Source organism: Cydia amplana, chromosome 13, assembly GCF_948474715.1.
Source record: "Cydia amplana chromosome 13, ilCydAmpl1.1, whole genome shotgun sequence".
Classification (NCBI taxonomy): domain Eukaryota; kingdom Metazoa; phylum Arthropoda; class Insecta; order Lepidoptera; family Tortricidae; genus Cydia; species Cydia amplana.
Genome location: NC_086081.1, coordinates 2,858,542 through 2,885,775, shown reverse-complemented (window position 1 = coordinate 2,885,775; position 27,234 = coordinate 2,858,542). Strand labels below are relative to the sequence as shown.

The window sequence follows — 27,234 nt, the reverse complement described above, 5'->3', positions numbered from 1 at the left end:
CATATATTACCTATTTTACTGAAATTAACTACGTTTGTTTGTTTGTTTTTGTGTTTGATTGTGGTAATTATACTTAATTGTTAGTATATCTTAAGAAACATGACTAAATAGGTAAGTGATGAAGAAGGATTACATTTTTCGGGTTGTCTAAATGTTCTCACTGCTGAGGTGAAAAGTTTTATGAACTACACGAGATCAAAGTTATTTACATCTCGTGCGCTTTTGAGTCCCTTACTACGCTCAAGATTCTAAATTAGATTCACTCGCTACGCTCGTGAATCTACTATAGAATCTTTCGCTTGCACGGGACTCAAAATAAGCACTCGAAGAAATATCAAACTTTGATCTCTTGTTGTACAAATAACTATTGATATTTACTAGTCGCTTTTCGGTGAAGGAAAACATCGTGAGGAAACCGGACTAGTCCCAATACGGACCTAGTTTACCCTCTGGGTTGGAAGGTCAGATGGCAGTCGCTTTCGTAAAAACTAGTGCCCACGCCAACCCCAGGCTCCCCTGAGCCGTGGCAAAATGCCGGGACAACGCGAGGAAGAAGAAGATTAATATATAAGGAACTTGGATATGAAACAATATATAAAAAGCGCTAGTCGGACTCGCCCACTGAGGGTTCCGTACTTTTTAGTATTTGTTATAGCGGCATCAGAAATACAGAATCTGTGAAAATTTCAACTTTCTTGCTATCACGGTTCATGAGATACAGCCTGGTGACAGACAGACAGACAGACAGACAGACGGACGGACGTACAGACAGACGGACAGTGGAATCTTAGTACCTATAGGGTCCCGTTTTTACCCATGGGTACGGAACCCTAAAAATCAGAGGCGTATTTACAAATTTGGCGCCCCGGGCCATTTTGATTTGCCGCCCCGCTTCATCAGTGACGATAAAGTATTTTATTTAGGAAAAAACCTGCAACAAGTACCTTTGGGGTGTGAAATAAAAAAAAACTAAACATTTACTCACATAGGCATTTACATTGTTTTCCTATGTACAAATTGGTTGATGAAATCATCAATGACGCTGTCGTAATTTAAAACGTTTGTCAGCTCAGCTTCTATATTAAGAAGAGCTAAGCTATTCAGGCGCTCTTCGCTGATGGGCCCGGCCACATGTCAGCGGTGCGACATCAGCGGCGCCGCAAACCGCTCTGCGGCGTCGCCCGCCGCACCGCAAAATTTAGCAGTGCCGCCCGGCGGCGCCACGGTGCCGCCGAGCGGCGTGCGTCGCCACGTGCGATGCCGCGCTGCATAGTAAAGAATAAAAATTCGACTAGGTACCAGTTGTTTGATCAGACATGAATCCCTTCACACGTGTTCTGCTCTTGCTGTTGTCGAGGTGATATTTTGCTTAAAAGTTCTTCAAAACACGGCACAGACATTCGAAAATATCTAGTTATAAAATTTATTTTCAGTCATCTTCAACGCCTCGTATTTTCTTTTGAAATGATTTCCATCTTCATTCATTATACGAAGATATGGGTTCACCCAATTTTTTCTTTTCAATTGTTTTTTTATTTCTTCGCCTTCTTAACAGCAGCAAGAGCAGAACACGTGTGATAGCGCTGGCAGTACACCGAGAAATTCAGTAAAATGCTGCAAATGATGTTAAATGTATGAAAATCGGTACGATTGATCTTTAGGACATTTGAAACAATTTGACCCGAAGCACCAACAAATAAAAAAACGAGATAAGGACGTCAACTATTTTTTGTATGGAATTTTAAAAAAATGTTTAGAAAGCTATCGTGTGTGCTATTAATCAAAAGGGCTTTCTGAGCCGATTCTAAAAATATATCATATCATTACACTTCAGTCATTTTTTTTAATTATAATAAAAATAATTTTCAAAACATACCAATAAGTTTGGGCTTCTCCAGATACAATACCATTCAATATTTTTTTGTAAAATATACCTCAAATTATACCTAATATGAGGATATTTAAAAATTAAAAAAAAAACTAAATGTAAATATTTTCAAAATTGCTTTATTAGGATTAGACATGTGGATATTAGGTATAATTTGAAGTATATTTTACAAAACAATTTTAACGGTATTGTATCTGGAGAAGCTCAAACTTGGTATGTCTTGAAAATTAGTTTTATTATAATTAAAAAAAATATATGTACTCAAATGTAATGATGTGATATATTTTTGGAATCGGCTCAGAAAGACCTTTCGTGTAATACCACACACGATAGGTTTCTAAACAATTTTTTTTTATTCTATACAAAACAAGATGACGTCATAAATCCTCTCGTTTTTTTTATTTGTTGGTGCTTCGGGTCAAATTGTTTCAAATGTCCTAAAGATCAATCGTACCGATTTTCATACCTTTAACACCATTTGCAGCGTTTTTTGGCGAACCGCTATCGCTATGAAGGGATCCATGTCTGATCAAACAACTGGTAGTCGAATTTTATATTTTACTATGCAGCGCGGCATCGCACGCGTCGCCGCACGCCGCTCGGCACCGCAAAGTTTTGCGTGCGGCAGGCGACGCCGCGCGGCGGCGGCGGCGTCGCACCGCTGACATGTGGCCGGGCCCTGGAGCGTAGATAATTTTTTTATTCTTTTGAGTGCAGAAAATGATCGTTCTGCACTGTAATTAGTCACTGCGGTGCAAAGAAAAATGCGCAATGCAATTTCTACATATGGGAATGCTTCTTTAAGGCCCTTATTTTTTATGAGTAAGCTTAGTTGCCTCAAGCTCATTTTATTTTCGTAGGCGGTGATCACGCCCTACATGCGCCGTACTAATACTTCTTGAACGAAAATGTTGCTTAATTTAGGTACTTGTTGGTAGATATTTTAAGCAATTGGTGGGGTTTGATGCGTTCGTTTGTTTATTAATTTAAATGTCAATTAAAATATAATAAAAAATATAGCTAAGTTTGATTATAAAAGGCGCCCAGAAAAAGCCGCGAGGAGGCGGTTTCGCCGCCCCCCGCGGTCTGCCGCCCCGGGCCATGGCCCCCTTGGCCCTAGGGTAAATACGCCCCTGCTAAAAATGGAGGCAAAGAATTGGGTCAGAAAACATACATGCCGTGGCAGATCGTAGAGTTCATCATTTCATGATGTGGCAATCATTTTATGAAATTATCGATTGGCTACATCATGAAAAAGTCATGGCTAATCTAACCATACCATGAGATTATCAATTCTAAAATAGCATTTCACGAAATGATCGATTTCTATGATTTGGCCTCGACACATTTAGGTGTATTTAAGTCATAAGATGGCGCAAAGTAGTGAGCCGATTTGCCGATAGATGGCGCTGAGCACCAGTATACTTTTTATATCTCTGGTCTACCTCTGGTCAGGAAGTTTGTACGGAACCCTCAGTGCGTGAGTTAAATGAACTCTCACTAGAACATTTTTTTATAAATATAAACATTTCAACTTTTTAATCTTAATCGGCATCGGCAACCGGGCAACTTGAACTAGATTCTTGATCTAGATTTATGTTGACGTAGGTAAGTTACTCAGTTTTTTTGCGTTCTGTAAGTCTCGTCTATTTTCATGTAAGTATAACTAAGTACATACTTAAACTTACAGATCAAGGAGATATAAACAGTAAGCAGTAATAACTATATATAGAATCTAGGAATTGGAAGCGGCGCCGACTTTCAGTCCGGAGGTCGTGGGTTCAAATCCTGGCTCGTACCAATTAGTTTTTCGAAACTTATGTACGGAATATCATTTGATATTTACCTCTAGATTTTCTGTGAAGGAAAACATCGTGAGAAAACCTGTATACATCTTGGAAGAAAATAAAAGGTGTATGTGTAGTCCCTAACCTGGGGACCACACTTATACGTGAAAGGATGACATTTTGGAAGAACAGTTACCAAGCTTAAGATCCGGGCCTTTTCGGTACGGATTTTTTTCCTGCGTCTTGACAAAAACAATTAAATGTTATGGTTAAAATAACAAAGAACAATCTGTAACTATAGTGTAAACTTCATTCGTTACGTGACGTATAGTTTGTAGCTTTCTAATAGTCCCCGAAGGCTAATCCTATTGTCTATTGTTAAGAAAAACCGCTCGTGCCACGTGCCACAACCACCTGCATAAAAAATCGGTACTTCGGTTACTGAGTGCCGGCGAGTCGAACGCTACAGAACCAGTCTAAAATGTGTCATCGAGATGCGTAACAAAGGCGCGTTATCGGAGAGCGCACCTACACTGGTTTTTTGAGCGTTGGACTAGCCCGCGCTCAGGTGCGAAATAGAATAATGAAGACCCTTTTTTGCAGGTAAGTAGCACGTGCAGTTTTACTGAACAATAGACAATAGGATAAGCCTTCGGGGTCTACTAGAAAGCTACAAACTATACACGGTACACGTTTGCGTTAAGTATCATTTTGTTTGGGATTTTGAGTTTCCAAAATCGCGCTAAATTGTACTTAGATAACATATTTCACGGTACCGAAATATGTACTATAATGAACTAAAAAACAAAATACGCAAAACAAAGCAATTGTCAAAAAATACTAATTTCTTGATTATTGAGTTATGACCTTATGAACTCGTAGGTCTAAACCTAAACATTATAAAGACCCCTAAAAATTTCTTTTTTTTTAACTTATCTTAAAATACTCGGCATACCAATTACGAGGGGCGTTCAAAATATTCTCGGTATTGATATCTTACGACCTCTTCTAAAATTTCTTTCGTTACTGGCCGCTAAGGTTTATTCATTGACATTAAAAAAAAGTATAATTCGAACCGAGATAGTCTTTTGTTTTTCTGCAATTGCTGAACAAACATGAACATCATGTGCGAATTGACAATGTTAACTAAATTAGAACATCGATGCGTGATAAAATTCTTGACAAAACAGGGTAAAAATCAAAAAACCATAAAAGAGGAAATGGATTGTGTTTACCGTGAGTCTGCTCCTTCTTTATCTACCATTCAAAAGTGGTCAAGCGAGTTTAAACGCGGAAGGGAGAGTATTGAAGATGACCCTAGACCTGGCCGGCCTGTAGTAGCTACTTCACAAGAAAATATTGATAAAGTGGAAAAACTTATTTTGCCACGATATTTTGGGATTGTGAAGGAGTATTACTGATCGATTATAAAGAAAAAGGTGTAAATATCACAGGACAGTACTACGCTAACATTCTACGTCAATTAAAGGATGTAATTAAAGAAAAGAGGCGAGGAAAGTTAACCAAAGGTATTCTGCTTCTGCATGACAACGCCCCCGTCCATATTGCCAAGGCAGCTATTGTTGAATGTGGGTTTAAAACTGTTACTCACCCACCGTATAGTCCGGACTTAGCCCCCAGCGACTTCTTTTTGCTCCCCAATCTTAAAAAGGATCTGCGTGGAAATAAATTTTCTGACGATGAAGCATTGAAGGCGGCAGTGGAGGAGCATTTTTACACGAAAGATAAAAAATATTTTTACGAGGGATTAAAAAAAATAATTGATCGATCTTTTAAGTGTATGAACATAGGGGGGGAGTATATTGAAAAATAAAAATATCAAACTTTTCGTACTTGTTTGTTTTCATTCTCATACCGAGAATATTTTGAACACCCCTCGTACGTTCTGTTATTAAAATAATCTTTCAAGGCTTGATGCGAGCTTGATGCACGAATGCTTGGGACGCATTCGACGAAGACAATTCTTATCATAACTTTTTTTGTCCGGATCGAGTGCAGTACGAGTATAACCCATGTTTTCTGTTATATCTCTATTAACCGTTGTAGACTTGGCCGGCATCTCACAAAAACATCAAAAACATTCACAGGCACGTAGTTTCATAGAACGCCCAGACGTTTTCCCACAGACAGAACGTGATATCCAACGAGTATGAAATATGCTTCGTAATATAAAAATTACGAAGTTGAAAACTCTTATCTCTCCTAAATTCTGTTCCTGCAAAAGCCACTTTAACTTGGACAGTATAGGGTCTACTATTGTAATAAGATAAAAGGGCGAAAAACAGTTGACATGCGTAAAGTTTGATGAGTTGTTTAGAGACTGTCACGATTGATATCGATTAGTGTAAGGCCTGAGTGGACGCTCGAGTTGGGCGTGCAGCGGGGCGGGGCGTCCGGCGTGCATGTTAAACAAATGCAAGCGTATAGGAGCGGCCTTAGTGCACGCTGCTCAAATCCCTTGTGAGCCTGACGCCACGCTGCACGCCCCGCCGAACGCTCCGCTTCGAGCGTCCACTCAGGCCTTACACTTAGAGATTTTGGGGAATCAGGAAGTAAAGAGTGCGAACTGCGATTTGATAACACGGTTCTTAAAAGCGTCTCGAGAGCTTTCGGAACTGTCACCTTTGGGTTTAACTGACAGCTAGGCTGATATAGTCCGGCGAACTGGTAATCTGTGGGACCCTTTACAAAAAGATTTTTCGCTTTGTATTTGTCAAAGGTGTATGTGAAGACTCTAAAGACCGCGACCCGCTTTGCATTCTAGCTCTCTTCACTTCACTAGGTATATAGTATAAAACAAAGTCGCTTCCCTGTCTGTCTGTCTGTATGTATGCTTAGATCTTTAAAACTACGCAACGCATTTTGATGCGGTTTTTTAAAATAGAGTGATTCAAGAGGAATGTTTATGTATAATTTGTTAACCCGTGCGAAGCCGGGGGGGGTCGCTAGTGTTTGAATAAAGCTTTGAAAGTACATATAGTGTAGTTATCATTACGGATTATTCAGGCTCTCGTTGTACAAAACATCGTGTTTAGGTACCGTTCTGAATGTTCTGATTCACACTGCACCAGCATTTGCAGCAGTGTTGCAGCGCGACATTACTGCCGACTGCATTACTCTCACAAATGTCAAAATTAATGTTGCCCAGGGCTGTTAACACTGCTGCCTACTGGGCATTCATCGTATGAAAAAGGAACCTTGACACGAAAAGAAGAAGAATGTTGCCTGTATTATTGACATTTGCGGTAGTAATGCAGTACCTATTGTCAGCAGGCATGTCTCACTCCGCGATTTCGTCGCTTTGCTACAGGTAGCTAAAAGTACATCCGTTCGGCCCCAATTTTGGGGAAAGCCATAAGCCGCGCGTGGCGCTATCGCCACCTAGCGGCCATATCTGTGCTGATCGTAACAGATGCGTTTTGTTAGAGAGTGAGTCTTCTGTACTTAGTACTATTGTTTATTCTGTGTTGTCAGTGAGATGTCAAAGGCTCTAATATCATTTGACCTTTCCTCCCAAGATGCCTTTTCCACTCAGAATACGGTTCTAATGTCATTTCCGACCGTTCATAGCTTTTTACTACCCTGCATAGCCTTTTGGATATGCTATTTTTAAACTTTATACTGATATTGATAAGATTGAAAGTCGCTCGTAGCTGAAGCTGAAAGCGTATTGTGAATTTTGTGATCGATTGAGGCATCTATCATAGTTCATTCATAGTGTTTCGAAAGATGAAGCTTAGATTATACAAGGTGTAATAAAAATAGTGATGATCCGTTTAATGGCATATTCGGTATCGTGTTCTGATTATATGCCACCAAACGAAGGAATTACAGCGGAAATAATTAGAGATGGGTCGCGGGTATTTACCCAATTTACCCACCCAGGTAAATACCCGGTAAATACCCATCTACCCGGCATTTACCCGTATCTACCCAAATGGACGGGTAGATTCATTTCTTATTGCACATGTCGAGTTGTGTTAAAGTGGAGATATAAACCGAGTTAATGGTTGTAATTAATGTGTGTCATTTAAAATGAAAAGGTTTAGTGAAACCTGCAGTTGTAACTAAGGAATTTTTAGTACACTTTTGATAAATATTAAAAAAAGACCGTCATAAGAGTATTTTTTTTAGATTTTAGTAAATTATCATACTTATACGTTGATAATACACATTCGAACTTCAGTCGGCGGGGGGTGTGGTTGGGGGGAGGGGGGAAAAGTGTTGTATATACAAACTAAAGTACACAGAATTTCCTACAAAAAAGGTTATATACATTTTTGTCCTAAAACTAACTGTATTTGACTTATGAGCTTCCCAAGTTGTGACACTGCACAATTTTTTTTTCTTATCATTCATAAGTAGTCTTTATTTTCATCTTTCTAATGTATATTAAAAGCGTTATAAAACATTTCCGGAAGCCAGGGAGTGATTTTACACGATATTCATAATTTGACTTATATGTTAAAATCGAACTTCACCTCATAGCAACCTTTTCGTAATTAGTTTGAACATACATTTTATGTAACATTATAAAAAATTACTTAAATTAATGTTATTTATACTCACATACCATTAAACACATCAAATTTAGAAGAAAAACGAAAATACCCGCGTATTTACCCGCGGGTAGATAAATATCGGGTAGTTACCCATCTCTAGAAATAATACATGTGTAAGCCAATTTTAGCATGGGTGTAGGTAATGGTCATTGACGTATAATATCTAAGGGGGCACTAAAAATCGTTTCAGGTCCCTTTTAATAGTTTTTCGTAAATAACTCTTAAACGGTGGCCCGTAGTAAAAAATGTTCTATCACATAAGTAATCTACATAAAATTTTCTACAAAAAACATTCAGTACACTTTTTCGCTAGGATCAATATTTTAAAATATATTAAGGTGGGAAAGTCACGTATAATTTGTTCTAAGGTCGTTTTTTTAGGGTTCCGTACCCAAAGGGTAAAAACGGGACCCTATTACTAAGACTCCGTTGTCCGTCCGTCCGTCCGTCCGTCCGTCTGTCACCAGGCTGTATCTCACGAACCGTGATAGCTAGACAGTTGAAATTTTCACAGATGATGTAATTCTGTTGCCGCTATAACAACAAATACTAAAAACCATTGATATAGTATAAAGAACTGGATACCCAATCAGCCGCCAAAAATGGCCCCACGAAAGTGATGTCAAAACAGATCATGCATTACTTTTTCGTTTAGTCTTGTTTGAAACGCTCAAATGTGAAGTTGTCAACAATTACGAAATGTGCCGTTAAAATATGTAAAAATAACAATGATAAAACAAGGAAAAAGGATGGAATGTATTTCTTTCGGTTAGTTCTTTGGATAGCATTACATAATTTATGTAATCTGGTGGTAATTTTATGGTTTTGAATAAATTAATTTGTTAGTACCAAAGAAGGGATGTCAAGGAACAAAATTCTATTGAGTCGATGTGAGGTCAATATTTTTTTATATTTTTATATGGAATTCATAAGAAATAATATTATGTTTAAATTGAAGATTTCCAAGAAAATCTATGGGACGTGCAAAGTGGACTGCTATTTAATTATAGCAAGAGATAGGGGTGATGCAGTTTTAAACAAGGCAAAACGGCACTTGTGTGTTTGGCCCATTTCCCTGTTTCCGACATATACACCACCAATAAGGGCTTATATCGACTAACTGTAAATGCTAAACCTGTCGGAACACAGTGACAACCACAGGATTTTTTTTTATAAAGTATAGGTAGACTTTATAAAAAAAATCCAATCAGTATCTAAATGTCCCCGTGCACCCGTGCTATGAGTAAATGTAGATCTTAAATACACAGTTATTTAATAAGTAGAATTTATTTCAAGGAAATTAGTATTTAAAGACGTCATACTTACGAATTAAAAATTTAATTTGTTTGAATTTGAACCACGAATTAATTTTATTTGAGCTCCCGATTAAATTAAATTTGTTTTATTTATTACTTCAATTTTAATATTTTCCTGTACAGTAATACATATTAAAGTGTACCAAAGTGACTCCATTCGTTCATTATTCTCGTTTGACGTAAATACGTTACGTTTAGTGCCATCGGACTACATTTTTTAACAGTGTTGGTACTTATGTTTGCAAATTTGACACTTAATGCTTACGACATTAAGCTCTTTTCTGTACGAAACATTTATCTTGACTCAAAATTTACGTAAGCGTTTTTATCATCAATGCAAATGGTGCGAAACGTCATTGGGATCCACATTTCTTGACGTTTTTGTTCTGCTTTGTGTGTCTATTTCTTTTATATTAAGTCAGTGCTAAAAACAGAATAAAATTATGATTTAAGTGGGGCTCCCATACAACAAACGTGATTTTTGACCGAAGTTAAGCAACGTCGGGCGGGGTCAGTACTTGGATGGGTGACTGTTTTTTTGCTTGTTTTTTTTTGCTTGTTTTGCTCTATTTTTTGTTGATGGTGCGCCCCCTCCGTGCGCGAGTCCGACTCGCACTTGGCCGGTTTTTTTTTTAGTTTTTTTATAACTCGTAAACGGTAGCCCACAGCAAAAAAATATCTTTTACATAAATAATCTATTTGAGATTGCTTATAAAATAAATGCTACGTTTTTTCGCTAGGATCAATATTGGCGCCTGCCTAATTCCAATTAGGCGCCTGCTACACCGCCGGCGCAATCTCACCGTATACATATTGTGGTTTATTCATTAACACGAGAATGAAAACACCTGGAGAACACATTGGGGGATTTGAAGGGTATCTTTGTCGTTTCATTTGGCACGAACATGACGAAATAGGCTCACGAACCTTAGACCTATTCTAATACGCACTTTTGCACAAAAGCTAAAAACTAACCAAACGGAGACGCCTCGTCTGTAATTTGCTGTACAAAACAGTCTGCCGATTTTTGCGATGGAGGGGCACGTTAAATGTATGCGTAACGTAAAAATTGCTATGTCAGATAAACGTCAGTCCATACATTGTCTATGACCACTGGTCGCCTTATCGACAGAGAGGAACGCCTGTTAATGGCTACTCAGTACTATTAGTTATTCTGTGGTTTGGTTCTATCCTCTAAGGCTAAAAATATGAAGATTGCTCAAGCAACTATCAGACTCATACTATGTAGAGTCCGTATAAGAGTCTAATTTAATTGTAGTCTATAGAATCTGTATTTTATATAGATTTTTTTACCGTACGGCACCGTAAGTGACAACCGATGCAGTCTAGGATGGAACATGCTTACCTAAAAGATGTGTCAGACTTCTGTCTCTCTGAGTGACTCTCGAATACTCTCGATTGAAAAAGATCCAAGTTATGAATTATATTTGACATTAATGAAGACGTTGCCATACTTTGTCATTGGTCATTGCAAATGCCATGCAGAGTTAGTTTCGTCCGACTCTTTTAAGCGATTATTCAATTCTTTTCCAATGCAATCCTCCATGTGTCGATTTTAATCGTATTTCCGTTCAATCCGCTCGAGCGCGGTATTTGATTCGCTCATCTTTTCAATCTTTCACTTGATAGCTGTCATCTTCTGCTTTTCCGTTACTTTAAGAGCGTATATGGTGTATTAGGGTTATTCGAAAGGTTATTGGGTGAATTCGTGATCGATTCGAAAGCCAATGGCATTGATTTAATGTACGCTTTATAATATACAAACGTACTGTTAAAAATGTTACTTGATTTAGAAATTAAGTGCTCGAGTTTAAAAATAATATGACTGTATCAGTGTAAATATTATCGTATTAGTGTAATGTGGATGTAAAAAGGGCCCAAAAATAAAGCACTCTAATGACTGTACAATAATGTATTCATTTCCTTAGAGGTACAATTTAATAGTACTAGGTACAGAAGACTCACTCTCTAACAAAACGCGTCTGTTACGATCAGCACAGATGGCCCCTAGGTGGCGACAGCGCCACGCGCGGCTTATGGCTAACCACCAAAATTGGTGTGGAACGGATGTACTTTTAGCTACCTGTAGCAAAGCGACGAAATCGCGGAGTGAGCCACGCCTGGCGAAAGGCAGCGGATGTTCAGATAAATGACGTCTAGGATAATGTTGCCAGTGTGCTAGTGGCGCTTAATTTAAATTTAAAAAATCTGGAATTACCTCGTTTGGAATTACCACCTCAAAGCTCTTTACGGTTTTCCTTAGTCCCTTTTCTTGCGTCGCATTACTTTGAGATGACACGTGTACAGCCGATAGGGAGGTACAGTGCTGTGTCTGTTCATATTTATATTATTTTCACTGGCTGCTATTGGTAAATGGAACAGCATTCAGTTCTGGGGCTTCATTTAGTTTCTATCATTTTGCAACTGGCACTATTTCAATTGAGTTTTTAAGTTAAAAAGGGTTAAAAAATTTAACCTTTTACCAGGCTAAGGGATATATATTTCCCACATACGGTAATTCAAACATGTGTTCTATTTTCGATGAGTAAGTGTCAGACTGGTAAAGGGTTAATTTCTTAAGTTCTCACTCTAACTTAACTATATTGGTTTGATTCTAAGAACTAATTTCATACGTAATGAATGAATAGCATAAAATATCGTTAGATATTTACCATACGAAGTCAATAAATGAAAATGCGGGATGACAGTTAAAATGCCAGCAATACATATTGTGGTCTTTGCAAAGGATTACTTTTTATAGATATTAGGTATCTAAAATTCGGTACTTCATTAAGTTCAAGTTTATGTGGTAATGTTTTGAGAGGCAATTTCAGCAACGACGCCACTTCGCAAAATACGATACCGTAAGCAGCATTTAGAAAAACGTAAGCAAAATCCGAAATTATGCCACTTTTACGACACGACGTCGCAAAGCGGTGTGAGATGATTTATGTTTATAATATCCTGCATATAAACAAGCGCATATATTTATCCGTAAACAGGAAAGGATAACGGAAAGAAACGCTCCTGCAAATCCGATTGTCTCCTATAAAATCCTGGAAAAGATCCCGCATGGCTGCTCTTCTGGTCAAGTTGGACCCTTTGATTTTTCTCCTGTCAAAAACAGATAAACAACTTTGATTTTTACGCGCAAGGAACCTCGACGAATGGAGTTCGCTAACTAAATTTCACGCTTAGTTGTGTTAGGGGAAAACATAATTTCGCGACGCGACTTGCTGCCCCGAAAATGAGAAATTACACCACTGACTGGTATCCGGAATATTGATGATCGGATTTAAACCGATCGAAACTCGTTACGGGGAATGATATCGGAAAATTCTAACGAAAAATTCTTGTTTCCAACACGTTTGTTGCGGCAGCAAGCTAAATTAATAACAAAGTTGAAGGGCGTTGAGGCAGAATGCGTACCGATACAAACAGTAGTTTCGAATAAAAGCATAAATTAAAAGTTTAAAAATGGACAGGAAGAGCAAACAAAGCCGAACAATAGGCCAACGGTCAGTGGAATGTTGTATTACGTTAGTACACTTAGCAAAGCGGCTCGGTTTAAAACTGGGAAAATTTTAACAAAACCGACATTTACGCAAAAAAGAAAAAACAACTGGCGATTTGCTTTGAATTGGCGTGTATAGAGTAACAAAACTGGACGTTTTTTACACAAATACTGTACAAAAAGCAACAATCGATATTTTATTTGATACTAAAGAGTTTTCCGTTCACAAACGGAATGGTATTTATAGATTTGTTACTTGTCCAACTGGGTTAGTATGATCCACCTACGTTTATCATAGAGCCTTGTACTCTTGTAACCTGACACTAAAAGTTTTCTTCCCGGATCCAACCCGACCCGTTGTGTTGTCTCACGTTTCTTTATCTACAGTAACGTCTATTCCATACACCCACGCCCAGTCAATAGCCTCTGTTAATTAGGCCTCCTGGCCCGCGGGGACGCCCGAGTTTTGCTGTCCGGATTGTTTGTTTATACTCTGTTTACCGCGTAAACATGCGGGCAACGACATAAACACTGTCCCCGATCATGCCTTTGATTTATGAGATGTCCGAGTGAAGAAAATGGTTCAAGTTGAAAGATGGCCCTATGGCAGTACCCTGAGGTACACCGCAATAATTGCTTATATAAATAATTTGTTGAGTTTTTTAGTTACATATAACCGTAATAGGTACTTTAATATAGTGATATGGGTAAACCGTGGTAAATGAGGTGTCATGTGACTGGTTTAACCGCAAGAATAGCCGGCTTTATGACCTCACCCAGACAATGGGCGCAGTTGGTACTAAAACCGTATAAGGTGTCTTAAAGTTTGCTTTTGAGCAGGTATCGTGGTTTAACCATATGAGGCAGTGTATGTGCCCCTTTTGAGATTACTAGATTCTGTATCCAGCAAAATATATTAAAGTTTTGAGAAGATTGAGTAAAATCACTCAAGAAAACTATGATTTATACTGAAAGATGTTAAACATTTTAAGTTTTTATGCTGTATGAGTTGAGGTTCAGTCAAATGTAAATAATATAAAGACCTTGTTTCTTTCAGCTTACTGAATTAGAAATTCCATTCGTAGCGATTTTTAACATTGTAGGTGTTATGAGGACACTCGGTTGGAAATAAGATTTTGTTATATTTTTCAGAATTTTAATACTATTACTTCTTCGTCGTTGCAGTCGAAGTTAATAGTTTAAGAAATAGGTACTTTACAAGTTGGTTCGAATATCTATAGGTAACGCGCACGCGACGACGCAACGACGCACGAGTGATCCTATAAAGGTTCCGTTTTTTCCTTTTGAGGTACCTACGGAACCCTAAAAATGGATGAACATAGTTATTTGACTTTTCATAGTATTAGGTATCTGTTATCCCGATGCATTTTTTCTATTCGCTTGGCGTTTGCCGATGTACGATTGCCATCTTGACTAGGCACTCTGATGATTTAGAATGTCTCACCAAATCACCATGCATCATAGTAGATACAAAAAAGTCAAAAAACGCAGTCGGTTCTAGTTACACATGTATGTTATGAAACTTATCGGGAAGTTAGGTAACGCGCGGAATCCTAAAAATGCAAGCCGTATAATAAGATTGTACTAAAATGCCCGAACGCCGTACATCTAGGTCAGCCATTTGACAATTTCATTATTTTGTCAAGCCGACAGTCGCAAACGCAGAAGTGAACAGCATTTATGTCTGCACAAACGCACTCCAAATACGAACTTTGCAACGGTCGTTTTCATTCCGCATTTGAAATATTTTCTTTTGTTTTAGACTCTTTTGTTTGTATTAGACTCAGCAAATAGGTGATGTGTGAACGCCGTTACAACTTTGACGAATGGTTTAGGTAGACTAGGTAAAGGTCTCTGCCCACTAATTTTGCTTGGCCCAAGTCGTGGTTAGGTTGCTGTCATTTGTTTCGCAGTGTTTTGTTTTTGTTACTAACTCTGTTATGTTGAATGAATGATTAATCAAAAACGGTAAAACAATTTAAGTAACGCTCTCATTTTTGTACTAAGAAAATAGAGCCAGCAGAAGTTTTAAGTACATATTTTAAAATAATGGTTTTTCAATGAGAGGGTAACATGGATTGTACGGCGGGGACTATGTTCGTGTGGTTCTTAATGTCTGCAGTTATACAGGATGTTTCCAGTAACAGGAGCTATAAATTAAACGGTAGGCTATACTCCTCAAACTGACCAACAATTGTTCAGCAACTTTTAAAAATAACTTCTGTTTTGATTTTTATAACACTTTAAAGTTTATTCTAAGACGTAATGTAAGTATTGCAAATTTTGTTGTGTTTAAAGCGTGACAGGCAACGTCAAACAGACTGATGTCAGCGTACATTGAAGGCAATATTTATTTTGTATGAAAAAGAGGAAGCCTAAAGGATTCGTAATTTTTAAAAGTTGTTTAACAAAAGTTTTATAGTTTGAGGAGTGTAATATATGTTTTAATTATTTTCTCGTGTTACAGGCAACATCCTATTATATATATATATATATATATATATATATATATTGTATTCTTTTACAAATACTATGCCCTAGGAACCAAAGAATGGAATGAAGTGAATCATTTTTATTTTGTCAACTGACTTATTCTTTTTATTCTTGAATAAGAACCACAAATGAGTTCCTATAATTCTATCTGTATACTTATTTGCCTTCAAAATCTGTCCTTAGGAACTCATTTGTGGTTCTTATTAAGTTATTATACAAACAATGTAATAATTATACAAACAGTGTTGTATTCATAAGTGTAACTTTTTAAAGTGTAATTTGTTTACTTTCAGGTACGTTAACCTTTCATAAACATATGACTACTGTGTGGACAAAAGAGTTCCAGATTATTAAATATTAGAAGGTAAGATGTATAAGTAACGTATTCGTATGACGTATGACATCAGAATAATTAAGAAAGGAAAAGTAAAATTATGAATACATGGCAAGTAAAAAGTCTACATAGGCACTATTTTACCCGGGCTTCATACGACATGAAACTCATGAAAGAAGCTCATTACGGGGAACAGGAGGACGATTCTGATTTAAACATTTGATATAGTTTTCATCTTGTTTTGAGACCTTGAGTCAACTTGCGCCGCTGCACCAATCAGTGTGAACCGCTAACGTTGATTGGTGATTGGTGCTTACGTAATAAATAAATATTTAGGGACAATCTTTACACAGCCCCCAACTAAGCAAAGCTTATACTAAGGTACAACGATATAGTCTACATGCATAGTCGTACTTAAATACATAAACAACATCCATAACTAGGAACAAATATTCTGGATAAACACACAAAAAAAAGCCCTTACCGGGATTCGAACCCGGGACCTCCTGTTTCAGTGTAGTAGGCAGGCTCACTACCGAATAGACGAGTCGTCTCAGCTGATGACATGACTCAAGGTAATGTCAAAATAAGATCAAAACTTTACCAAGTTATTAAAAAAAATCGGCCTCCACTAGTCTTTTTAGGGTTCCGTAGCCAAATGGCAAAAAACGGAACCCTTATAGATTCGTCATGTCTGTCTGTCTGTCTGTCTGTCTGTCTGTCTGTCTGTCCGTCTGTCCGTCTGTCCGTCTGTCTGTCCGTCCGTATGTCACAGCCACTTTTCTCCGAAACTATAAGAACTATACTGTTGAAACTTGGTAAGTAGATGTATTCTGTGAACCGCATTAAGATTTTCACACAAAAATAGAAAAAAAACAATAAATTTTTGGGGTTCCCCATACTTCGAACTGAAACTCAAATTTTTTTTTTTCATCAAACCCATACGTGTGGGGTATCTATGGATAGGTCTTCAAAAATGATATTGAGGTTTCTAATATCATTTTTTTCTAAACTGAATAGTTTGCGCGAGAGACACTTCCAAAGTGGTAAAATGTGTGTCCCCCCCCCCCCCCTGTAACTTCTAAAATAAGAGAATGATAAAACTAAAAAAAATATATGATGTACATTACCATGTAAACTTCCACCGAAAATTGGTTTGAACGAGATCTAGTAAGTAGTTTTTTTTTATACGTCATAAATCGCCTAAATACGGAACCCTTCATGGGCGAGTCTGACTCGCACTTGGCCGCTTTTTTTTCTTTACACGACTACTTAATTAAAAACAATAAAAAAAAACATGAGCATCAATTAAATGGTTCAGGGTTCATAAATTTTTGCGAATTTTCTTTAAGAATACTGTGTAGAACAGTGTTTCCGAAAGTTGACTAGGCTCATGTAACAAAAAGTGCCAAAGACGGGACCCACCTCTTGGGCGTCTTAAAAACCCGAAGTGCGAGTCGGACTCTCCTACCGAGGGTTCCGTACTTTTTTAGTATTTGTTGTTATAGCGGCAACAGAAATACATCATCTGTGAAAGTTTTAACTGTATCACGGTTCATGAGATACAGCCTGGTGACAGACAGACAGACGGACGGACAGCGGGTTCTTAAGTAGGAGAGTCCCGTTTTTACACTTTGGGTACGGAACCCTAAAAAGGGGGCATAAAATATTATTAACGCTTAAAAGATCGCCCGATCGGTCGGAATGTCGTCAGGTCAGGGCTATAGACTAGAAATCTTCTAGACTGAGTTTAGAGCAATTATTTCATGAAACCGATGCTGCCAAAAATACGGGGGTGCGGGGGGACGAGGTGAGCGAATCCCGTGCCGTGATTGGTCCGTTCAAAGACACGGGCCAATCACGGCACGGGATTGACTCGAAGATGGAGTAAAACTACCGTATAAGTGGCAGAGGGGGTAGCGTTACTATGCTCAGTCTAGAGGATTCCTAGTCTATGGGTCAGGGCCCACTCAAAAGGTATTCGCGACCCATACTTTGGGAAATTTGACAAATTCATTGCTGAGAATCGAGATGTTGTGTCGTTTTTAAATGGATCAATTACAATATAAAAGTGGCATCGAGGTTTACTTCCAATTTGTTTTCGTAATAAATACTGATCTAATCATCAAAACATTTGTTCATGATAACGACAATTGTGTACATTATATACATACCTACAAATGAAAACACTGTTGAAAACATTGACACATTTAATGCATGTTAGCCTAATCATAATATATAATATCGAATGTACTGTTTAACATCTGTTACTACATATCCAGATTAAGTTACTTTAGGTCGAATCATAAGCACTGGTGTGCAGTCAAACTTTACAAAATTGCGAAGCTAACCGGCTCCAACCCTACACCTCTGCCCCGAGAAGATTAAAATCCCCCCCCCCCCCCCCCCCAATTGGAGGAACCTATCGCAATATGAAACCGGCAACAAACTCGGCGGGACACATCTTTAAAAAAAATACATCTTATAATTAACATGCATTAAAAAAATACAATTTAAATTACTATAGAATTCATCCAATTATACCCAAGTTTCATATTATTTCATATTTCTTTATTCATAAAATTACAAACTTTATATGTCAAAAATTATCAGTTATCACATAAACATAAGGTGTAATAGAAATTTGATTTTAAAAGATATACATATGTACATGGAATTGAATTTTAAATAGTACTCGTTTTTGTCATGTTTCCTTTACCTGCCAGTATTAAACTTAGCCTCTTTACAGCTCCACATATCTGGAAGCCCCAAATATTTCACCACAGAGCTCCCGAGCGGCACAAAAAGACCTTTTTATACATTTCGCTTTGCATCTTTTAATCTCTCTCAAAGCTCGCAACACTCTTTGTTTACTTTTGATATTAAATGTGAATGAAAATACTCCCATTAGTTTAGAACGATAAAGATATAAATAAATAAATAAATATTATAGGACATTCTTACACAGATTGACTAAGTCCCACAGTAAGCTCAAGAAGGCTTGTGTTGTGGGTACTCAGACAACGATAATATAAATAATATACAAATAATTACAAAACACCCAAGACTCAGGAACAAATATCTGTGTTCATTACACAAATAAAATGCCCTTAGCGGGATTCGAACCCGGGACCGGGGCTTCACAGGTAGGGTCCCTACCCACTAGGCCAGACCAGTCGTCAAATGCGGTATTTTTCGCTCAATTTGTGAATTTGGATATTTTAAAAGCTTTGCGCGCATTCTGGTGCCCGAACGGGTTTCAATTAACGCGCTTTAATTTAAAGTTTCATGTATTTTTTAACAGCCGTTGAAATGTTCGTAAACGGAGTAAGTAATCTTAAAACAATGTTGAAACTGAAACTTAATCTGGTTTTCGCTTTAAAGTTTAAACATTGTAGTAGGTTAGTAGGGAATTAAAAGTATGCTCTTTAAAATATAATTTGAACTTTGTACGGCTCACTTGAGGAGGGGTCCCGTTGTTTCCCATAAAGTTTTAAGTCATAATGTATTGTTTCTCATATTATCATTAGTCATAAAACTGAAACCGTTAACATTTTAGGATTTTCGTTAGGTTATGGTTATCCTATAGATGGGTTAGGTTAGGTTAGGTTTGTTTTCACTGGCTTCCCCAGTGACGGCAGCGCGAATAACAGACTGGCGAGTACTAGAGGACACGGAAACCCTCTCTGACCATCTGTATATCAGAATGAGGGTCTCCAGAGCCCGGCAAAACGAACAGCCTAGACCGGCAAGGGAAGCGGGGAGACTACCGAGATGGAGCCTGGCCTCCCTGGACCGTGAAGCGGCCAGAGAGGCAGCTTTAGTGGAGGCGAGGTGGGGGCGGCAATTACCCGAAGATGCCAATGCAGACAGTATGGCCCTTGACTTCCGGGCATCCCTCACGAGGACTTGCGACGCCTCAATGAGAAGAGCGGGACCACCATCGAAGAAAAAGGCCACTTATTGGTGGTGTCCGGAAGTTGCCGCTCTTCGGCTTACCAGTAATGCGGTACGACGGCAATACACACGCTGCCGTAGAAGACGGCACACGCAGGAAGAGCTGGACGTACACTATGCGGCGCTAAGTGAGGCCAAGAAGGTCTTAAACCTCGCCATAGCCAAAGCAAAGGACACGGCGCACACGGCCTTTTTGGCCTCTCTAGATGAAAACCCATGGGGGGGCCCTACAAACTTGTGAGGAAAAAGCTTCGCCGAGCCGCTCCTATGGACGCAATAGAAATGGGGACCCTACAAAATATAATAGAGCGACTGTTTCCTCCAGCCCCACAATTCAACCCACCTGCAATGGTGGTCCCCAGGGAGGAGGAGCCTATTGAGCCAGAGGAGGTGCCCCTTTTCACGGAGGGTGAAATGGCTTATGTGGCCCAAAAAATAAGGGCCTGCAAAAAAGCCCCTGGCCCAGACGGGGTTCATGGGAAAATAATTCCCATAGTGATGGAATACCTTGGAGACGGCCTAAAATCCATTTTTGACCAATGCTTAAAAGATGGGCAATTTCCAAGATGCTGGAAAAAGGGAATAGTGTGTCTCCTCCGGAAGGAGACTAGGCCGGCGGATTCCCCATCCGGATGGAGGCCCATAGTGCTGTTAGACGAAACCGGGAAGATGCTCGAGCGTATAGTAGCTTCCCGGATCTATAAGCACCTAAATCAGACGGGCCCTAATCTTTCGGACTGCCAATATGGGTTCCGTTATGGCAGGTCCACTATGGACGCATTGGGGGCACTTCGGGCCTTCTGTGAGGATGCCCAAAGGAGAGGGGAGGGAGCCATTGCGGTGTCGTTGGACATCGCCAATGCATTTGGTACCCTCCCGTACTCGGTGATTCGGGAGGCCCTTAAATACCATGAGGTGCCCTTATATCTGAGGCGAGTCGTTGACCACTATCTGTCAGATAGAGTAGTGGTCTGCGACACTCCTAATGGACGGCTGGAGAGACGGATGGCCTGCGGTGTTCCCCAGGGGTCGGTTCTTGGACCCCTGTTATGGAACATTGGCTTCGACTGGGCCATCCGAGCAGAGCTACTCCCCCGAATGGCCCTCATGTGTTACGCTGATGACACGATGGTGGCCGTTCGGGGCAAGGAACTAAGAGAGGCATTGCGGAGGGCGGAAGTGGCGGCAGACCTAATAATACTAAGAATCCGCCTCTTAGGACTAATGGTCTCCCTCCCGAAGACCGATGCGATAGTTTTCGGGAAGAGAGGATGGAAGGTGCCCGGTGGGTGCCTCCCTTAGAATTTCAGGCGAGGAGGTTAAGGTGACGCCCCATATAAAATACCTCGGCCTCACGATAGACACGAGGTGGAATTTCGGGGAGCACTTCCGTCAAATTGCTCCCCGAATAGTGACGGCAGCTTCGGAGATGGGTAGGCTGCTGCCTAACGTAGGAGGACCCTCCCACGCTTGCCGGCGACTTTATGCTGGAGTGGCCCGATCAATGGCCCTCTATGGAGCCCCGATTTGGGCTGACAAACTTAACCGAGAGAATAAAGCCCTACTGCGGAGGCCCCAACGAGTTATTGCTATACGCGTTTGTAGGGCTTATGTGACAGTAGGCTGTGCGGCAGCGTGCGTATTGGCGGCCACCTCACCCTGGGAGCTGGATGCCGAGGTGCTCGCCGATGCGCATAGGCGGAGAATCAGGAGCAGAGAGACAGGTAATTTCCCTGCTCCTGAAGAAGTAAGGAATGAGCGCAGAATGGCGATGAGAAGGCTGCGCGAAAGATGGAAAGCAGACCTGGAGGACTCTCCCTATGGAACCCGCACCATAGGGGCAGTCTTCCCGTCGCTAGACAAATGGTTGGACAGGACGCATGGCAGGGTGGGGTATAGATTGGTGCAGGTATTGACCGGACACGGATGCTTCGGTCATTACCTGCACATGATTGGTCGGGAGCCTACCCCAGGCTGCCATCAGTGTGAAGAGACGGATGACACGGCCCAGCACACCCTGGAGGTGTGCCTGTGCAATCGCTGGGCCGTGGAGCGTGGCGCGCTGGCGGTAGCCATTGGGACGGATGATCTCTCGCTGCACAGTGTTGTGGCGGCCATGTTGAACAGCGAGAGATCCTGGGAGGCGGTGGTCTCCTTTTGCGACACTGTTATCTCGCAAAAGGAGACCGAGGAGAGGGAACGGGAGGAAGATCCGAACGCACTTCCGATCCGGCGCAGACGATTGGGAAGGAGGCGCAGGCGGTTTGCCATCAGAAACCGTGCCTTACCCCAGTAGGGCAGCGGGTAGGGGACCCGCATAATAATGCCCTGCACGGGAGGGGGGAGAGTTAGTTATGCGTTTGCTGACCCTCCCCAAACCAGGTGTGTAGTCCCGGTTCGCTAACCGGGCCAGGACTGCCGGGGGGGTGTCGTGGTGACGTGCTAGCGACCCCATTGCACCCCCCTTAACGGCATAGACGGAAACGCCGCAGGGGTTTTAGTGGGTATTCTCCTCCCCTCCCTCTGATTAGCAGAGGGAGTTACGGGAGGAGCGAGTCCCACATATCACCCCCCGATGGGCCTCCCCAGCCCGGGGGTGAATGCGAAAAATGCATTTCCCCTGCGTCAAAAAAAAAAAAAAAAAGGTTAGGTTTGTTTTATAGCAATCCTAAAAAGTAACGCGTTTCTGAACCAAATGAATTATGACTAACGAAAATGCGGGCAAACAATACGTTATGGCTTAAAACTATTTGGGAAACAAATGAGACCCTCTTGAGGAACCTGTTGTCCACTCGGCAACCTAATCCCAAGAATTGGCATACTAGCGTGGATAGTTGCTAAAATGTTGCTAAAATATTTCCTTTCTTGTTTTATTTTATTAATTAACATCTCGTTTGTCATAAAAGAGGTAACTTCGTTAAAAACTGCATCGTGTGTTTATAAATGGAAATTTTAATTAAAAAATTAAACTGAGGCGTTTTTCGATTGTCAATAAAATCGAACGGTTCCCGTGAGCACGGAGCGGTCGTTAACACGGTCTTGGATGTGGACCCGTATGCCGCTCCAGTGTACGAGCGGGATGTGGCAATATACGGACCTATACAACTGTCTGCCTCACACACCGGAGCGACGTACGACGTTTTTGTGATGACCGTATAACGCTTCGTGGCGCGATAGAGCGCTTCATTGCCGCCAAGGATCTACCCTATGCCGGGAAGGGCTTTATCATCATCATTTACGCCCTTTATCGCCCACTGCTGGGCATAGCCCACTCTTTTAGTACGCCACTTGTCCCCGGTCCTGAGCTAATCTCATCCAGAAGTGACCCGCAATCTTTCGTATGGTCCAAAGGACGCCAGGGGCATGCAGGTCTCAGACTATCTCCATACAGTCCATACCAAATTTTACCTATCTTTTTCGGTTCAGCGATTTAAGCGTGAAGACATTTGCATTTATAATATTAGTAGGGATTAATAATAGGTATTATAGAATGCGAAAGTAACTAATACTCGTATAAGGATAAGGATAAGACTTGATGTTAGTTACAACATATTTAACTGACTGAAAACCCCTCGTTTTCTGCTTTCGCCGCTCGACTGAAACTGGTAAGTGCTTGGCTTGAGCGATTGCTGATTTGGCGCATCCATTGCGGCATCAGCAGTTCGGCGAGCAAAAACTGAATTGAAGAAGCACTTGAACTCTCGGTTCTTACAAGTGTAAAGGGCAGTCAATTGCAATAACTGGTATGTATTAAGGAGCGTGTATATGTGACGCTGTCTTATGGATCTTAGGTAGTAGTAATCACTTTATTGTATACAACAGATTTACATAAAATTTACAAAAATAAAGGTACAAAGGCGAACTTATCCCTAAAAGGGACCAGCTAACCTTCGAGTAGATGAAGGGAGAATTTAAATTAGATAAACAAACTTACGGAATGCAAAAATTTCATATAAGATTGTTTAATTTTTACCACACAAGCTCGTAACGGGTTTCTTTAGTCTTTAAAAACTGACGAGAATGTTGCACTTTATCCACAAGAGTGGCAAAGTAATTTGATGAAAATTTTGAATGACTTCCTCAGGTTTTCTTTGACTTAAAGTGATGATTTTGAATTAGAAATATTTAATATAGTCCGTCAACCAAATCTTGTCAGTAGCAATGTAAAGCAAACTAAAGTAGGGCAACACTCAAAGAGCAGTATTGCGCTAAGAAAAGCAGCAATGTACATCGAACCAAAATATTTTTTTTTCCGCTGAGCGCGCCCTGCGTACGTCAATTCAAATTGTCACTCGCGGTTTATTGAAAAAATTTGAAACATGGACGGACAATTTAAAAGCGATGTTAAAACAATGTTAATCAAAATGATGAACAAATTTGAAGATATCAAAAAACAACTCCCTAACATAGTGCTTATATTCTCTTTGTTCCCTATCTATGTCTTCTAAAGTTTACTAAAATAAAATCATATCAAAATGCAGATAATTAGATAGTGCATATATTTGTTATTTACAATATAATATGCCACTTGTTAATGAAAATTAGTGTACTCTTCTGGATGAATATGACATACCTGTGTAATTTTTTTGATTGGTATATATTGTACAATAGGATTACATATTAAAAATAAAACAACTGATATATGGGTGTTTATTTAATTTAAAGGTAAATAAGATAAGGGTCACTTTAGCTTACACTATAATTCAGGTCATTAATTGAAAAAATATAATGAAGTTACCAATGTTACCGGATCACTACAACCAAGCATAATACTCTGTATGTAAATAGTCACAACTGATTGCTGAAAATATTAGACATGTGGGCCTATGGACAGTTTCCAGGACACAATTTATGGTCTTGTTTGGATAGATTTAGGCATACGTTTTAATTTTATTTATGCCTTTTAACCCTAAAACAAAAAAACTGAACATAATCTTAAAAGTTCGAAAGAGTTCTTCCAGTATGTACTTGTCATAACCTCAATTTTTACGGAATGCAAAAATTTCATATAAGATTGTTTAATTTTTACCACACAAGCTCGTAACGGGTTTCTTTAGTCTTTAAAAACTGACGAGAATGTTGCACTTTATCCACAAGAGTGGCAAAGTAATTTGATGAAAATTTTGAATGACTTCCTCAGGTTTTCTTTGACTTAAAGTGATGATTTTGAATTAGAAATATTTAATATAGTCCGTCAACCAAATCTTGTCAGTAGCAATGTAAAGCAAACTAAAGTAGGGCAACACTCAAAGAGCAGTATTGCGCTAAGAAAAGCAGCAATGTACATCGAACCAAAATATTTTTTTTTCCGCTGAGCGCGCCCTGCGTACGTCAATTCAAATTGTCACTCGCGGTTTATTGAAAAAATTTGAAACATGGACGGACAATTTAAAAGCGATGTTAAAACAATGTTAATCAAAATGATGAACAAATTTGAAGATATCAAAAAACAACTCCCTAACATAGTGCTTATATTCTCTTTGTTCCCTATCTATGTCTTCTAAAGTTTACTAAAATAAAATCATATCAAAATGCAGATAATTAGATAGTGCATATATTTGTTATTTACAATATAATATGCCACTTGTTAATGAAAATTAGTGTACTCTTCTGGATGAATATGACATACCTGTGTAATTTTTTTGATTGGTATATATTGTACAATAGGATTACATATTAAAAATAAAACAACTGATATATGGGTGTTTATTTAATTTAAAGGTAAATAAGATAAGGGTCACTTTAGCTTACACTATAATTCAGGTCATTAATTGAAAAAATATAATGAAGTTACCAATGTTACCGGATCACTACAACCAAGCATAATACTCTGTATGTAAATAGTCACAACTGATTGCTGAAAATATTAGACATGTGGGCCTATGGACAGTTTCCAGGACACAATTTATGGTCTTGTTTGGATAGATTTAGGCATACGTTTTAATTTTATTTATGCCTTTTAACCCTAAAACAAAAAAACTGAACATAATCTTAAAAGTTCGAAAGAGTTCTTCCAGTATGTACTTGTCATAACCTCAATTTTTAGTAATGTTTGCCATCAACGAGCATGATTGTACATTGTAGGCCCCTTAGCTTTGCTTATTCTTATTTAATGTATTGGTATTTAATGGTGACAGCAGAAATATCTCTTGAAACAGAAACGATTCAGAATGAAAACCAAATGAAAACAAATAAGGTGACGGCTGTCATTCACGATCCACATTCCACAGATAAAACACAGATGACACGCATTTTGGAATTATTCGAACACAGTGTTGCTAACCCGCGATTTTTCAAATTTGCCGCCTTTTACTACTGACAAGATTTGGTTGACGGACTTTAACGTTCATTTGGATTTGATTTTGTATGTTTTCCAGTTCTTATTTTCTTCGCGTTAGTGTAAAATGTAGATAAAAATAAAAATCTCGACGCTAGCAAGTGATTGATAAAAAAAATACTACTAATAAACTATTAAACGAAAAACAAGCAACAACGGTTGCACTCCGGGAGTGCCGATAGAAGTGAAAACTCACCTCACTATGTTACCGACACCCGGTAACACGATACATAACATACGTTTAGCGGAGGTATTCTATTTATTTATTAATATATTATTATCATTCTCAAATAAGATCACACTTTTTCATTGACATGTTTATTTACATATTGCCATGACAACGTCAAATTATTTGAACATAGGTAAAGAGTCATGAAAATGAGTCCGCAATATAAATGTCAAATAACATTGAGTTTTTCTTTATTGATTTAAATGCCATTTAAATTATGAGTGGCCACCTTACGGGGCTTACGGTCACGTGATCGCCTTACGCCCCTTACGGTCACGTGAGCGCCTTCCGCTGTCTCGAGTTTATCATTTTTTCCCCACCTCAAAAAGTGCCCAGCGCCGCTAAAGTAGTTTTCACTTCAAAAAATACTACTAATAAACTAATAAACGAAAAAATACTTTGTTACCTTTTAATTTGCACCAAATAGTAAAAGCACCAACTCGAGAAATAAAGAAATCATCCACGTGTATTGACCTTGTATTTACTAACATATTATACGAAAAATGTATTTTAGTTGAGGACTTCGGTATATCAGGTTCGGTATATAAAAGTAATTTAAATAAACTACTTCAAGATAAATGCTATTATACCATTGAAGAATATTTAAATGATGACGCTTTGCCAAATTAGTATCAATAGGACATCCAACACACCCATTAAATCATTATATTTTTATTATATTTCTTTAATTTTATTAATGAGCTTTTATAATGATGAATTGTACAATTATAAAATAATTAAGTAATGCCGCATA

General features: G+C 39.1%; 1 protein-coding gene across 5 annotated transcripts in view; it reads left to right on the top strand.

Annotated features, from left to right (window-relative positions):
* The window catches only part of LOC134653330 (protein PALS1), a 190,151-nt gene that overhangs the window by 103,512 nt on the left and 59,405 nt on the right, over positions 1-27,234 (top strand). The gene's annotated exons all lie outside the window — the stretch shown is intronic.